The following is a 16,542-nucleotide window of genomic DNA, read 5'->3' as shown; positions in this document are numbered from 1 at the left end:
AGCTCAAACCACTCAGGGAAGACAACAGTATCTACTCGGTTTTAACAGAGATAAAATGTCTCCTTTAAAAACAATGTTCAAGGGAAAATTATTTGTAAAGAACATAATTAAAGAACACTATACATCAGTGCCTGAGCCAGCAGCAACGGCATCAGGATTACTGGAAACCTGGCAGAAATGCAACACCTCGGCCCTGTCCCAGGCCTTCTGAATGGAAACCTCTAGGAATGAGGCCCAGAAAACTACTTTAATACACCTTACAGGTGCATCTCATGTATACCAAAGTTTGTGAAATACTGATATAGGTGATAGCAAAATCATGTAAGTAGTATATCATGTCAAAAAGATACAGAAAAGAGAGGACCTTCAAGATGGCAGAGGAGTAAGACATGGAGATCACCTTCCTCCCCACAAACACATCAAAAATACATCTGCATGTGGAACAACTCCTACAGAGCACCTACTGAACGCTGGCAGAAGACCTCAGACTTCCCAAAAGGCAAGAAACTCCCCACGTACCTGGGGAGGGCAAAAGAAAAAAGAAATAACAGAGACAAAAGAATAGGGACGGGACCTGCACCAGTGGGAGGAAGCCATGAAGGAGGAAAGGTTTCCACACACTAGGAGCCCGTTCGCGGGCGGAGACTGCGGGTGGCGGAGGGGGGAGCTTCGGAGCCACGGAGGAGAGTGCAGCCACAGGGGTGCGGAGGGCAAAGCGGAGAAACTCCCGCACGGAGGCTCGGTGCCGAGCAGCACTCACCAGCCCGAGGGGCTTGTCTGCTCCCCCGCCGGGGCGGGCGGGGCTGGGAGCTGAGGCTCGGGCTGCGGTCGGATCGCAGGGAGAGGACTGGGGCTGGCGGCGTGAACACAGCCTGCAGGGGTTAGTGTGCCACAGCTAGCCGGGAGGGAGCCCGGGAAAAGGTCTGCAGCTGCCGAAACAGGCAAGAGACTTTTTGTTGCCTCTTTGTTTCCTGGTGCGCGAGGAGAGGGGATTCAGAGCGCCGCCTAAACGAGCTCCAGAGACAGGCGCGAGCCGCGGCCAACAGCGCGGACCCCAGAAACGGGCATGAGACGCTAAGGCTGCTGCTGCCGCCACCAAGGTGCCTGTGTGCGAGCACAGGTCACTCTCCACACCGCCCCTCCCGGGAGCCGGTGCAGCCGCCACGGCCAGGCTCCCGTGATCCGGGGACAACTTCCCCGGGAGAACGCGCGGCGCGCCTCGGGCTGCTGCAACGTCACGACGCCTCTGACGCCGCAGGCTCGCCCCGCCTCCTCCGTACCGCTCCCTCCCCCCGGCCTGAGTGAGCCAGAGCCCCCGAAGCAGCTGCTCCTTTAACCCCGTCCTGTGTGAGCGGGAAACAGACGCCCTCAGGCGACCTACACGCAGAGGCGGGGCCACATCCAAAGCTGAACCCCGGGAGCTGTGCGAACAAAGAAGAGAAAGGGAAATCTCTCCCAGCAGCCTCAGGAGCAGCGGATTAAATCTCCACCATCAACCTGATGTACCTGCATCTGTGGAATACCTGAACAGACAAAGAATCAGCTCAAAATTGAGGCGGTGGACTTTGGGAGCAACTGTAGACTTGGGGTTTGCTGTACGTGACTGATCAATTTCTGATTTTTATGTTTATCTTAGTTTAGTTTTTAGCACTTGTTATCATTCGTGGATTTGTTTATTGGTTTGGTTGCTCTCCTTTTTACTTTTTATTACTTTTATTATTTTAATAATAATTTTAAATTTTTTATTTTAATAACTTTATTTAATTTATTTATTTTACTTATTTTTTCCTTTCTTTCTTTTTTCCTCTCCCTTTCTGTAAGCTGTGTAGCTCACAGGGTCTTGGTGCTCCAGCCAGTTGACAGGCCTGAGCCTCTGAGGTGGGAGAGCCGAGCTCAGGACGTTGGTGCACCAGAGACCTCCCAGCACCACATAATATCAACTGGCGAGAGCTCTCGCAGAGATCTCCATCTCAACGCTAAGACCCAGCTCCACTCAACGACCAGCAAGCTCCAGTGCTGGACACCCCATGCCAAACAACTAGCAAGACAGGAACACAACCCCACCCATTAGCAGAGAGGCTGCTTAAAATCATAGTAAGTTCACAGACACCCCAAAACACACCACCAGACAGGGTCCTGCCCACCAGAAAGACAAGACCCAGCCTCATCCACCAGAACACAGGCACCAGTCCCCTCCACCAGGAAGCCTCCACAACCCACTGAACCAACCTTGGCCACTGGGGGCAGACACCACAAACAACAGGAACTACGAACCTGCAGGCTGCAAAAAAGAGACCCCCAAACACCATAAATTAAGCAAAATGAGAAGACACAGAAATACACAGCAGATGAAGGAGTATTGTAACAACCCACCAGACAAAACAAATGAAGAGGAAATAGGCAGTCTCCCTGAAAAAGAATTCAGAGTAATGATAGTAAAGATGATCCAAAATCTTGGAAACAGAACAGAGAAAATACAAGAAACGTTTAACAAGGACCTAAAACTACAGAGAAAACAAACAATGATGAACAACACAATAAATGAAATTAAAATTCTCTAGAAGGAATCAACAGCAGAATAACTGAGGCAAAAGAACAGATAAGTGACCTGGAAGATAAAATAGTAGAAATAACTACTGCAGAGCAGAATAAAGAAAAAAGAATGAAAATAATTGAGGACAGCCTCGGAGACCTCTGGGAAAACATTAAATACACCAATATTCGAATTATAGGGGTCCCAGAAGAAGAAGAAGAGAAAAAGAAAGGGACTGAGAAAATATTTGAAGAGATTATAGTTGAAAACTTCCCTAATATGGGAAAGAAAATGGGCAATGAAGTCCAGGAAGCGTAGAGAGTCCCATACAGGATAAATCCAAGGAGAAACACGCCAAAACACATATTAATCAAACTATCAAAAATTAAATGCAAAGAAAAAACATTAAAAGCAGCAAGGGAAAAACAACAAATAACATACAAGGCAATCCCCATAAGGTTAACAGCTGATCTTTCAGCAGAAACTCTGCAAGCCAGAAGGGAGTGGCAGGATATATTTAAAGTGATGAAAGAGAAAACCTTACAACCAAGATTACTCTACCTAGCAAGGATCTCAATCAGATTCGATGAAGAAATTAAAACCTTTACAGACAAGCAAAAGCTAAGAGAATTCAGCACCACCAAACCAGCTTTACAACAAATGCTAAAGGAACTTCTCTAGGCAGGAAACACGAGAGAAGGGAAAGAGCTACAATAACAAACCAAAAACAATTAAGAAAATGCTAATAGGAACATGCGAATCGATAATCACCTTAAATGTAAATGGATTAAATGCTCCAACCAAAAGACATAGACTGGCTGAATGGATACAAAAACAAGACCCATATATATGCTGTCTATAAGAGACCCACTTCAGATCTAGGGAAACATACAGACTGAAAGTGAGGGGATGGAAAAAGATATTCTATGCAAATGGAAATCAAAAGAAAGCCGGAGTAGCCATTCTCATATCAGACAAAATAGACTTAAAAAAAAAGACTAGTAAAAGAGACAAAGAAGGACACTACATAATGATCAAGGAATCAATCCAAGAAGAAGATATAACAATTGTAAATATTTATGCACCCAACACAGGAGCCCCTCAATACATAAGGCAAATGCTAACAGCCATAAAAGGGGAAATCGACAGTAACACAATCATAGTAGGGGACTTTATTTAACACCCCACTTTCACCAATGGACAGATCAACCAAAATGAAAATAAATAAGGAAACACAAGCTTTAAATAATACATTAAACAAGATGGACTTAATTGATATTTATAGGACATTCCATCCAAAAACAACAGAATACACTTTCTTCTCAAATGCTCATGGAACATTCTCCAGGATACATCATATCTTGGGTCACAAATCAAGCCTTGGTAAATTTAAGAAAATTGAAATCATATCAAGTATCTTTTCCGACCACAACACTATGAGACTATACATCAATTACAGGAAAAAAACTGTAAAAAATACAAACACACGGAGACTAAACAATACGTTACTAAATAACCAAGAGATTACTGAAGAAATCAAAGAGGAAATCAAAAAATACCTAGAAACAAATGACAGTGAAAACACGATGACCCAAAACCTATGGGATACAGAAAAGCAGTTCTAAGAGGGAAGTTTATAGCAATACAATCCTACCTCAAGAAACAAGAAACATCTCAAATAAACAACCTCAGCTTACACCTAAAGCAATTAGAGAAAGAACAAAAAACCCCCAAAGTTAGCAGAAGGAAAGAAATCATAAAGATCAGATCAGAAATAAAGGAAAAAGAAATGAAGGAAACGACCATAAAGATCAATAAAACTACAGGCTGGTTCTTTATGAAGACAAACAAAATTGACAAACCATCAGCCAGACTCATCAAGAAAAAAGGGAGAAGAGTCAAATCAACAGAATTAGAAATGAAAAAGAAGTAACTGACACTGCAGAAATACAAAGGATCATGAGAGATTACTACAAGCAACTATATGCCAATAAAATGGACAACCTGGAAGAAATGGACAAACTCTTAGAAAAACACAGCCTTCTGAGACGGAACCAGGAAGAAATACAAAATATAAACAGACCAATCACAAGCACTGAAATTGAAACTGCAATTAAAAATCTTCCAACAAACAAAAGCCCAGGACCAGATGGCTTCACAGGTGAATTCTATCAAACATTTAGAGAAGAACTAACACCTATCCTTCTCTAACTCTTCCAAAATATAGCCGAAGGAGGAACACTCCCAAACTCATTCTACGAGGCCACCATCACCCTGATACTGAAACCAGACAAAGATGTCACAAAAAAAGAAAACTGCAGGCCAGTGTCACTGATGAACATAGATGAAAAGATCCTCAACAAAATACTAGCAAACAGAATCCAACAGCACATTAAAAGGATCCTACAGCATGATCAAGTGGGGTTTATCCCAGGAAAGCAAGGATTCTTCAATATAAGCAAATCAATCAATGTGATACACTATATTAACAAATTGAAGGGGAAAAAACATATGATCTCAATAGATGCAGAAAAACCTTTTGACAAAATTCAACACCCATTTATGATTAAAAAACACTCCAGAAAGTAGGCATAGAGGGAACTTTCCTCAACATAATAAAGCCCATATATGACAAACCCACAGCCAACATTGTTCTCAATGGTGAAAAATGAAACCATTTCCACTAAGATCAGGAACGAGACAAGGTTGCCCACTCTCACCACTATTATTCAACAAAGTTTTGGAAGTTTTAGCCACAGCAATCAGAGAAGAAAAAGAAATAAAACGAATCCAAAATCGGAAAAGAAGTAAAACTGTCACTGTTTGCAGATGACATGATACTATACAGAGAATCCTAAAGATGCTACCAGAAAACTACTAGAACTAATCAATGAATTTGGTCGAGTAGCAGGATACAAAATTAATGCACAGAAACCTCTTGCATTGCTATACACTAATGATGAAAAATCTGAAAGAGAAGTTAAGGAAACACTCCCATTTACCACTGCAAGAAAAAGAGCAAAATACCTAGGAATAAACCTACCTAAGGAGACAAAAGACCTGTATGCAGAAAAATATAAGACCCTGATGAAAGAAATTAAAGATGATATGAGATGGAGAGATATACCATGTTCTTGGATTGGAAAAATCAACACTGTGAAAATGACTATACTACCCAAAGTAATCTGCAGATTCAATGCAATCCCTATCAAACTACCAAGAGCATTTTTCACAGAACTAGAACAAGAAATTTCACAATTTGTATAGAAACACAAAAGACCCCGAAGAGCCAAAGCAATCTTGAGAAAGAAAAACGCAGTTGGAGGAATCAGCCTCCCTGACTTCAGACTATGCTACAAAGCTACAGTAATCAAGACGGTATGGTACTGGCACAAAAACATAAATACAGATCAATGAAACAGGATAGAAAGCCCAGAGATAAACCCATGCACATATGGTCACCTTATCTTTGATAAAGGAGGCAAGAATATACAATGGAGAAACGACAGCCTCTTCAAAAAGTGGTGCTGGGAGAACTGGAGAGCTACATGTTAAAGAATGAAATTAGAACACTCTCTAACACCATACACAAAAATAAACTCAAAATGGACTAAAGACCTAAATGTAAGGCCAGACACTATAAATCTCTTAGAGGAAAACATAGGCAGAACACTCTATGACATAAATTACAGCAAGATCCTTTTTGACCCACCTCCTAGAGAAATGGAAATAAAAACAAAAATAAACAAATGGGACCTAATGAAACTTAAAAGCTTTTGCACAGCAAAGGAAACCTTAAACAAGACGAAAAGACGACCCTCAGAATGGGAGAAAATATTTGCAAAGAAAGCAACTGACAAAGGATTAATCTGCAAAATATACAAGCTGCTCATGCAGCTCAATAACCAAAAAGCAAACAACCCAATCCAAAATTGGGCAGAATACCTAAATAGACATTTCTCCAAAGATATACGGATTGCCAACAAACACAGGAAAGGATGCTCAACATCACTAATCATTAGAGAAATGCAAATCAAAACTACAGTGAGGTATCACCTCACACTGGTCAGAATGGCCATCATCAACAAACCTACAAACAATAAATGCTGGAGAGGGTGTGGAGAAAAGGGAATCCTCTTGCACTGTTGGTGGGAATGTAAATTGATACAGCCACTATGGAGAACAGTATGGAGGTTCCTTAAAAAACTAAAAACAGAACTACCATACGACCCAGCAATCCCACTACTGGGCATATACCCTGAGAAAACCATAATTCAAAAAGAGTCATGAACCACAACGTTCATTGCAGCTCTATTTACAATAGCCAGGACATGGAAGCAACCTAAGTGTCCATCGACAGATGAATGGATAAAGAAGATGTGGCACATATATACAATGGAATATTACTCAGCCATAAAAAGGAACGAAACTGAGTGATTTGTAGTGAGGTGGATGGACGTAGAATCTGTCATACAGAGTGAAGTAAGTGAGAAAGAGAAAAACAAATACCATATTGTAACACATATATATGGAATCTAAAAAAAATGGTTCTGAAGAACCTAGAGGCAGGACAGGAATAAAGACGAAGACATAGAGAATGGACTTAAGGACACGGGGAGGGGGAAGGGTAAGCTGGGACGAAGTGAGAGAGAAGCATTGACATATATACACTACCAAATGTAAAATAGATAGCTAGTGGGAAGCAGCCGCATAGCACAGGGAGATCAGCTCGGTGCTTTGTGACCACTAAAAACAGAACTACCATACGACCCAGCAATCCCACTACTGGGCATATACCCTGAGAAAACCATAATTCAAAAAGAGTCATGAACCACAACGTTCATTGCAGCTCTATTTACAATAGCCAGGACATGGAAGCAACCTAAGTGTCCATCGACAGATGAATGGATAAAGAAGATGTGGCACATATATACAATGGAATATTACTCAGCCATAAAAAGGAACGAAACTGAGTGATTTGTAGTGAGGTGGATGGACGTAGAATCTGTCATACAGAGTGAAGTAAGTGAGAAAGAGAAAAACAAATACCATATTGTAACACATATATATGGAATCTAAAAAAAAATGGTTCTGAAGAACCTAGAGGCAGGACAGGAATAAAGACGAAGACATAGAGAATGGACTTAAGGACACGGGGAGGGGGAAGGGTAAGCTGGGACGAAGTGAGAGAGAAGCATTGACATATATACACTACCAAATGTAAAATAGATAGCTAGTGGGAAGCAGCCGCATAGCACAGGGAGATCAGCTCGGTGCTTTGTGACCACCTAGAGGAGTGGGAGGGAGACGCAAGAGGGAGGGGATATGGGGATATAAGTATACGTATAGCTGAATCACTTTGTTTTACAGCAGAAACTAACACAACAATGTAAAGCAATTATACTCCAATAAACATGTTAAAAAAAACAAAAAATTCATGAAAGTGATATATAAATAACTGATGTTTGAAAACTACTGTTTTATAACAATATTATTCTAATAACCCTTAATGTACAAAAAAAGACCCTCCCTTACAAAAAAAGAAAGAAAATTCGAGTATACTATCATAGCACTTGACTATTCTTTTCAAGAAAACTTCTAGCCAAACCACTATGAAGCAGCTAACCCCTACTGGTCTGGGCCAAGGAATCAATATATAACAATGAAAGTGCTGGTTTCTATCAGCTAGTATGCGACTGTATGTAGCATTCATTAAAATGCTAAGGATGGGAAAAAATATTTGCAAATGAAGCAATGGACAAAGGATTAATCTCCACAATATACAAACAGCTCACGGAGCTCAATATCAAAAAGAAAAACCCAATTAAAACATGGGTGGAAGACCTAAATAGACATTTCACCAAAGAAGACATACAGATGGCCAAGAGGCATATGAAAAGATGCTCAACATCACTAATTAATTTGGAGAAATGCAAATCAAAACTACAATGAGGTATGACCTCACACCGGTCAGAATGGCCATCATCAAAAATTCTGCGAGCAATAAATGCTGGAGAGGGTGTGGAGAAAAGGGAACCCTTTTGCACTATTGGTGGGAACGTAAATCGATGTAGCCACTATGGAGAATAGTATGGAGGTTCCTTAAAAACTAAAAATAGGAGAGCCTCCCATCAAGCTTCTTAGATAGCCTCAACCACCAGAGGGCAGACAGCAGAAGCAAGAAAAACTACAATCCTGCAGCCTGTGGACCAAAAACCACATTCACAGAAAGATAGACAAGATGAAAAGGCAGAGGGCTATATACCAGATGAAGGAACAAGAAAAAACCCCAGAAAAACAACTAAATGAAGTGGAGATAGGCAACCTTCCAGAAAAAGAATTCAGAATAATGATAGTGAAGATGATCCAGGACCTCGGAATAAGAATGGAGGCAAAGATTAAGAAGATGCAAGAAATGATTAACAAAGACCTAGAAGAATTAAAGAACAAACAAACAGAGATGACCAATACAATAACTGAAATGAAAACTACACTAGAAGGAATCAATAGCAGAATAACTGAGGCAGAAGAACGGATAAGTGACCTGGAAGACAGAATGGTGGAATTCACTGTTGCGGAACAGACTAAAGAAAAAAGAATGAAAAGAAATGAAGACAGCCTAAGAGACCTCTGGGACAACATTAAACGCAACAACATTCGCATTATAGGGGTCCCAGAAGGTGAAGAGAGAGAGAAAGGACCAGAGAAAATATTTGAAGAGATTATAGTCGAAAACTTCCCTAACACGGGAAAGGAAATAGCCACCCAAGTCCAGGAAGCGCAGAGAGTCCCATACAGGATAAACCCAAGGAGAAACACGCCGAGACACATAGTAATCAAAGTGGCAAAAATTAAAGACAAAGAAAAATTATTGAAAGCAGCAAGGGAAATACGACAAATAACATACAAGGGAACTCCCATAAGGTTAACAGCTGATTTCTCAGCAGAAACTCTGCAAGCCAGAAGGGAGTGGCATGATATACTTAAAGTGATGAAAGGGAAGAACCTACAACCAAGATTACTCTACCCGGCAAGGATCTCATTTAGATTTGATGGAGAAATCAAAAGCTTTACAGACAAGCAAAAGCTAAGAGAATTCAGCACCACCAAACCAGCTCTACAACAAATGCTAAAGGAACTTCTCTAAGTGGGAAACACAAGAGAAGAAAAGGACCTACAAAAACAAACCCAAAACAATTAAGAAAATGGTCATAGGAACATACATATCGATAATTACCTTAAACGTGAATGGATTAAATGCCCCAAGCAAAAGACATAGACTGGCTGAATGGATACAAAAACAGTGACCCATATATATGCTGTCTACAAGAGACCCACTTTAGACCTAGGGACACATACAGACTGAAAAGTGAGGGGATGGAAAAAGATATTCCATGCAAATGGAAATCAAAAGAAAGCTGGAGTAGCTATACTCATATAAATACTCATATAAATACTCATACTCAGATAAAATAGACTTTAAAATAAAGAATGTTACAAGAGACAAGGAAGGACACTACATAATGATCAAGGGATCAATCCAAGAAGAAGATATAACAATTATAAATATATATGCACCCAACATAGGAGCACCTCAATACATAAGGCAACTGCTAACAGCTATAAAAGAGGAAATTGACAGTAACACAGTCATAGTGGGGGACTTTAACACCTCACTTACACCAATGGACAGATCATCCAAAATGAAAATAAATAAGGAAACAGAAGCTTTAAATAATACAATAGACCAGATAGATTTAATTGATATATATAGGACATTCCATCCAAAAACAGCAGATTACACGTTCTTCTCAAGTGCGCACGGAACATTCTCCAGGATAGATCACACCTTGGGTCACAAATCAAGCCTCAGTAAATTTAAGAAAACTGAAATCATATCAAGCATCTTTTCTGACCACAACGCTATGAGATTAGAAATGAATTACAGGGAAAAAAACGTAAAAGAGACAAACACATGGAGGCTAAACAATACGTTACTAAATAACCAAGAGATCACTGAAGAAATCAAAGAGGAAATCAAAAAATACCTAGAGACAAATGACTATGAAAACACGACGACCCAAAACCTATGGGATACAGCGAAAGCAGTTCTAAGAGGGAAGTTTATAGCTATACAAGCCTACCTAAAGAAACAAGAAAAATCTCAAGTAAACAATCTAACCTTACACCTAAAGAAACTAGAGAAAGAAGAACAAACAAAACCCAAAGTTAGCAGAAGGAAAGAAATCATAAAGATCAGAGCAGAAATAAATGAAATAGAAACAAAGAAAACAATAGCAAAGATCAATAAAACTAAAAGCTGGTTCTTTGAGAAGATAAACAAAATTGATAAGCCATTAGCCAGACTCATCAAGAAAAAGAGGGAGAGGACTCAAATCGATAAAATCAGAAATGAAAAAGGATAAGTTACAACAGACACCGCAGAAATACAAAGCATCCTAAGAGACTACTACAAGCAACTCTATGCCAATAAAATGGACAACCTGGAAGAAATGGACAAATTTTTAGAAAGGTATAACCTTCCAAGACTGAACCAGGAAGAAACAGAAAATATGAACAGACCAATCACAAGTAATGAAATTGAAACTGTGATTAAAAATCTTCCAACAAACAAAAGTCCAGGACCAGATGGCTTCACAGGTGAATTCTATCAAACACTTAGAGAAGAGCTAACACCCATCCTTCTCAAACTCTTCCAAAAAATTGCAGAGGAAGGAACACTCCCAAACTCATTCTATGAGGCCACCATCACCCTGATACCAAAACCAGACAAAGACACTACAAAAAAAGAAAATTACAGACCAATATCTGTATATCTGATGAATATAGATGCAAAAATCCTCAACAAAATACTAGCAAACAGAATCGAACAACACATTAAAAGGATCATACACCACGATCAAGTGGGACTTACCCCAGGGATGCAAGGATTCTTCAATATATGCAAATCATTCAATGTGATACACCATATTAACAAATTGAAGAAGAAAAACCATATGATCATCTCAATAGATGCAGAAAAAGCTTTTGACAAAATTCAACACCCATTTATGATAAAAACTCTCCAGAAAGTGGGCACAGAGGGAACCTACCTCAACATAATAAAGGCCATATATGACAAACCCACAGCAAACATCATTCTCAATGGTGAAAAACTGAAAGCATTTCCTCTAAGATCAGGAACGAGACAAGGATGTCCACTCTCACCACTATTATTCAACATAGTTCTGGAAGTCCTAGCCATGGCAATCAGAGAAGAAAAAGAAATAAAAGGAATACAAATTGGAAAAGAAGAAGTAAAGCTGTCACTGTTTGCAGGTGACATGATACTATACATAGAGAATCCTAAAGATGCTACCAGAAAACTACTAGAATTTGGTAAAGTAGCAGGATACAAAATTAATGCACAGAAATCTCTTGCATTCCTATACACTAATGATGAAAAATCTGAAAAAGAAATTAAGGAAACACTCCCATTTACCATTGCAACAAAAAGAATAAAATACCTAGGAATAAACCTACCTAAGGAGACAAAAGACCTGTACGCAGAAAGCCAAAAGACACTGATGAAAAGAAATTAAAGATGATACCAATAAATGGAGAGATATACCATGTTCTTGGATTGGAAGAATCAACATTGTGAAAATGAGTATACTACCCAAAGCAATCTACAGATTCAATGCAATCCCTATCAAATTACCAATGGCATTTTTTACGGAGCTAGAACAAATCATCTTAAAATTTGTATGGAGACACAAAAGACCCCGAATAGCCAAAGCAGTCTTGAGGGAATAAAACAGAGATGGAAGAATCAGACTCCCTGACTTCAGACTATACTACAAAGCTACAGTAATCAAGACAATATGGTACTGGCACAAAAACAGAAACACAGATCAATGGAACAAGATAGAAAGCCCAGAGATTAACCCACGCACCTATGGTCAACTAATCTATGACAAAGGAGGCAAAGATATACAATGGAGAAAAGACAGTCTCTTCAATAAGTGGTGCTGGGAAAACTGGACAACTACATGTAAAAGAATGAAATTAGAATACTCCCTAACACCATAAACAAAAATAAACTCAAAATGGATTAGAGACCTAAATATAAGACTGGACACTATAAAACTCTTAGAGGAAAACATAGGAAGAACACTCTTTGACATAAATCACAGCAAGATCTTTTTTGATCCACCTCCTAGAGTAATGGAAATAAAAACAAAAATAAACAAATGGGACCTAATGAAACTTCAAAGCTTTTGCACAACAAAGGAAACCATAAACAAGACGAAAAGACAACCCTCAGAATGGGAGAAAATATTTGCAAACGAATCAATGGACAAAGGATTAATCTCCAAAATATATAAACAGCTCATTCAGCTCAATATCAAAGAAACAAACACCCCAATCCAAAAATGGGCAGAAGACCTAAATAGACATTTCTCCAAAGAAGACATACAGATGGCCACGAAGCACATAAAAAGATGCTCAACATCACTAATTATTAGAGAAATGCAAATCAAAACTACAATGAGGTATCACCTCACTCCTGTTAGAATGGGCATCATCAGAAAATCTACAAACAACAAATGCTGGAGAGGGTGTGGAGAAAAGGGAACCCTCTTGCACTGTTGGTGGGAATGTAAATTGATACAGCCACTATGGAGAACAATATGGAGGTTCCTTAAAAAACTAAAAATAGAATTACCATATGACCCAGCAATCCCACTACTGGGCATATACCCAGAGAAAACCGTAATTCAAAAAGACACATGCACCCAAATGTTCATTGCAGCACTATTTACAATAGCCAGGTCAAGGAAGCAACCTAAATGCCCATCGACAGACGAATGGATAAAGAAGATGTGGTACATATATACAATGGAATATTACTCAGCCATAAAAAGGAACGAAATTGAGTCATTTGTTGAGAAGTGGATGGATCTAGAGACTGTCATACAGAGTGAAGTAAGTCAGAAAGAGAAAAACAAATATCGTACATTAATGCATGTATGTGGAACCTAGAAAAATGGTACAGATGAGCCGGTTTGCAGGGCAGAAGTTGAGACACAGATGTAGAGAATGGACATATGGACACCAAGGGGGGAAAACTGCAGTGGGGTGGGGATGGTGGTGTGCTGAATTGGGCGATTGGGATTGACATGTATACACTGATGTGTATAAAATTGATGCCTAGTAAGAACCTGCAGTATAAAAAAACAAAACAACTAATACTAAACTTTCATTGGGTTATTTGTATGGAAATATGTTAATATAAATGTTTCAGACACTACATGAAATTTCTAAAAATCTTATATTTGTATTTGTATGGAAATATGTATGGAAATATGTTAATATAAATGTTTCAGACATTACATGAAATTTCTAAAAATCTTATATGTTCTGGTATAATGTTATAAGTAATAATCCTAGTTATTACTTTAAAATGTATATCTCAGAAATAACTAATTTTCTTGTCAACTGCATTATTATGAACTTTCATCAAATCTTTAACCGTGGTCATTTTTAAGTCTTTTGTCAATTACAGACAGTTCTGGGTGTACTCTGATGCTTTTGCAAATATGTTCCTATAAAAGGGTTTCATCTTTAAGAAATTCATGGAAAAGACTCTGACAAGTACAGGTTTCTGGTAACTGACTGTACTGCTGAACTGAATGAATAAGCATTTTCAGAACTCTAATGAAAAACTGATGAACTCATAAAAGTGCTAACAAAAGATCAAGATGAAAAAAAAATTAATTACATGGGACTGAGTGAACTGATGAGGATGAGTATAATTTTTGTGACTTTCTGTCTGAATTAAAAAAAAAAAAATCCCACAAGGACTCAGAGGCAAAGAATATACAAATCAATTTTCACTGCAAAGTAAAGGAGCTGTTACAGTGGAGGATTACTGGACTGAATGTCAATATTATGACATAGTATGAGTGTGTTTCATGTTTGGTAATTGCAATCATTGTTGCTTTTGTTGTGGTCATCCATGTACAATGCTTGGTGTCAGTCTATTTATTTCTTGTAAAAATAAAATACAGTGTGTGTGTGTGGAAAAAAAAAAAAAAACAAACTAAAAATAGAACTACCATATGACCAGGCAATCCCACTACTGGGAACATACCCTGAGAAAACCATAATTCAAAAGGACACATGTACCCCAATGTTCACTGCAGCACTAATTACAATAGCCAGGACATGGAAACAACCTAAATGTCCAATGATACATGAATGGATAAAGAATATGTGGTACATATATACAATGGAATATTACTCAGCCATAAACAGGAACGAAATTGGGTCATTTGTAGAGATATGGATGGACCCAGAGTCTGTCACAGAGAGTGAAGTAAGCCAGAAAGAGAAAAAGAAATATCATACATTAACGCATATGTGTGGAATCTAGAAAAATGGTACAGGTGAACCTATCTGTAGGGCAAGAATAGAGACAGAGACGTAGAGAACGGACATGTGGACACAGTGGGGGAAGGGGAGGGTGGGACGAACTGGGAGGTTAGGTTTGCCGTAAATACACTACCATGTGTAAAACAGATAGCTAGTGGAACCTGCTGTATAGCACAGGGAGCTCAGCTCGGTGCTCTGTGATGACCTAGATGTTGGTGGAAGGGGAGGAGGGAGGTCCAAGAGGGAGGGGATATAAACATACATATAGCTGATTCACTTCATTGTACAGCAGAAACTAACAACATTGTAAAGCAATTTTACGCCAATAAATAAATAAATAAAAATAAAATAAAATGAAGATGTACTCTTTATATTCCAAACCCCACCCCCCCAAAAAAGTGCTAAGGCTACTCTAAAATAATCTAAATGATGATTTCAATTTTGATTTCATAACTTCATTTTAAGGAAGTTTTTTTATTTGACCCCATAGCAGTTCCTGGGGACTGTCAGAGCCCACAGATGGAGGGAAAATAGGCAGATTACAGTGCGGGACGCTGACAGAGAAGGGTGGCTAAGGGATAGGAAGGGGAGCAGAGAAGAGGCAGCACACACATATTTAATTTTCCTAAGAAGAAAATTTTCCTATGAATTCTTCACATCAAGAATATAGGCCAACTTTCAGAATGGCAGAATAAGAACTGAAAAAAATCTACTCCTCCATAAAAGCAAGAGAACACTGATAAAACTTGTCAAAATCAACCTTTTCAGAAGTATAAAAATTAACCAAAGACTTACAACAATCCAAGGACCATTTACTCAAGAAAAATGACCCAATCTCAGTAAGAGTAAGCTCTGTGGTGTTTTAATCCCATCCCCCTCTTCCCAGCTCTGCAGTAGGCTTGAAAACCAATAGACTAGCAACTTATGGTCATTGTAAAAAGCCATCCTCCTAGCAGCCACTAGAACAGATTGGGTTTGGAATTCCCCAAAAGCTCCATCCTGAGAACTGCCACCATCTGACCGAACCAGCAGCAGACTGAACACCTCCAATCTCAGAAGTACTTTATTTCATCTCCCTCAGAGCTAACACTGTGGAAGCAGCCCTATCCCCAGGTTGCTTCTCAGAAACGATCTCAGCAGCAGTTGTCTAACACAGCAGCTGCCTGAGTGATATTACCAGTTGGGGGCTAACAAAAGGCTGGCCAAAAAAATTTTAAAGGAAAAATTAAGGAGTGGAAGGCCCATAGAGGGCTTTGAAAAGCTAGCTCCAACACACTCCTGGGAATCTAGAATGCCATGTGTACATTCAGCACTGTGTTCGTACCAAAGAAAGATCTGACAAAGTCCTCCTCTCTCACCTCTGGGTAACCCTGAGGCTCTGTGCAAATGAGAAATGAAGTCTATAAACTGCCTACTGGAGCACTGAAAGCATATCCAACAGACTAACATAGCCCCTCAATAGAGGCTGACTCATTAGTTAAAGGCAATTAAAGAAATCCCTGTCCAAACATTAGGTGACCACTAACTCATTAGAAACTGCAAAGGCCACACACAACAAAAAGGCTTTACAA

The 16,542-nt window shown here is 39.2% G+C and overlaps 1 protein-coding gene across 1 annotated transcript in view; it reads right to left on the bottom strand.

Moving 5' to 3' along the window:
• TMA16 (translation machinery associated 16 homolog) overlaps positions 1 to 16,542 on the bottom strand; it is a 41,701-nt gene that overhangs the window by 13,739 nt on the left and 11,420 nt on the right. The window lies entirely within an intron of this gene.

The sequence above is a fragment of the Balaenoptera musculus genome, chromosome 5, assembly GCF_009873245.2.
Source record: "Balaenoptera musculus isolate JJ_BM4_2016_0621 chromosome 5, mBalMus1.pri.v3, whole genome shotgun sequence".
In the NCBI taxonomy this organism is placed as follows: domain Eukaryota; kingdom Metazoa; phylum Chordata; class Mammalia; order Artiodactyla; family Balaenopteridae; genus Balaenoptera; species Balaenoptera musculus.
Note: the sequence above shows the minus strand (reverse complement) of the source record. Positions and strands in the feature narration are given on the sequence as shown.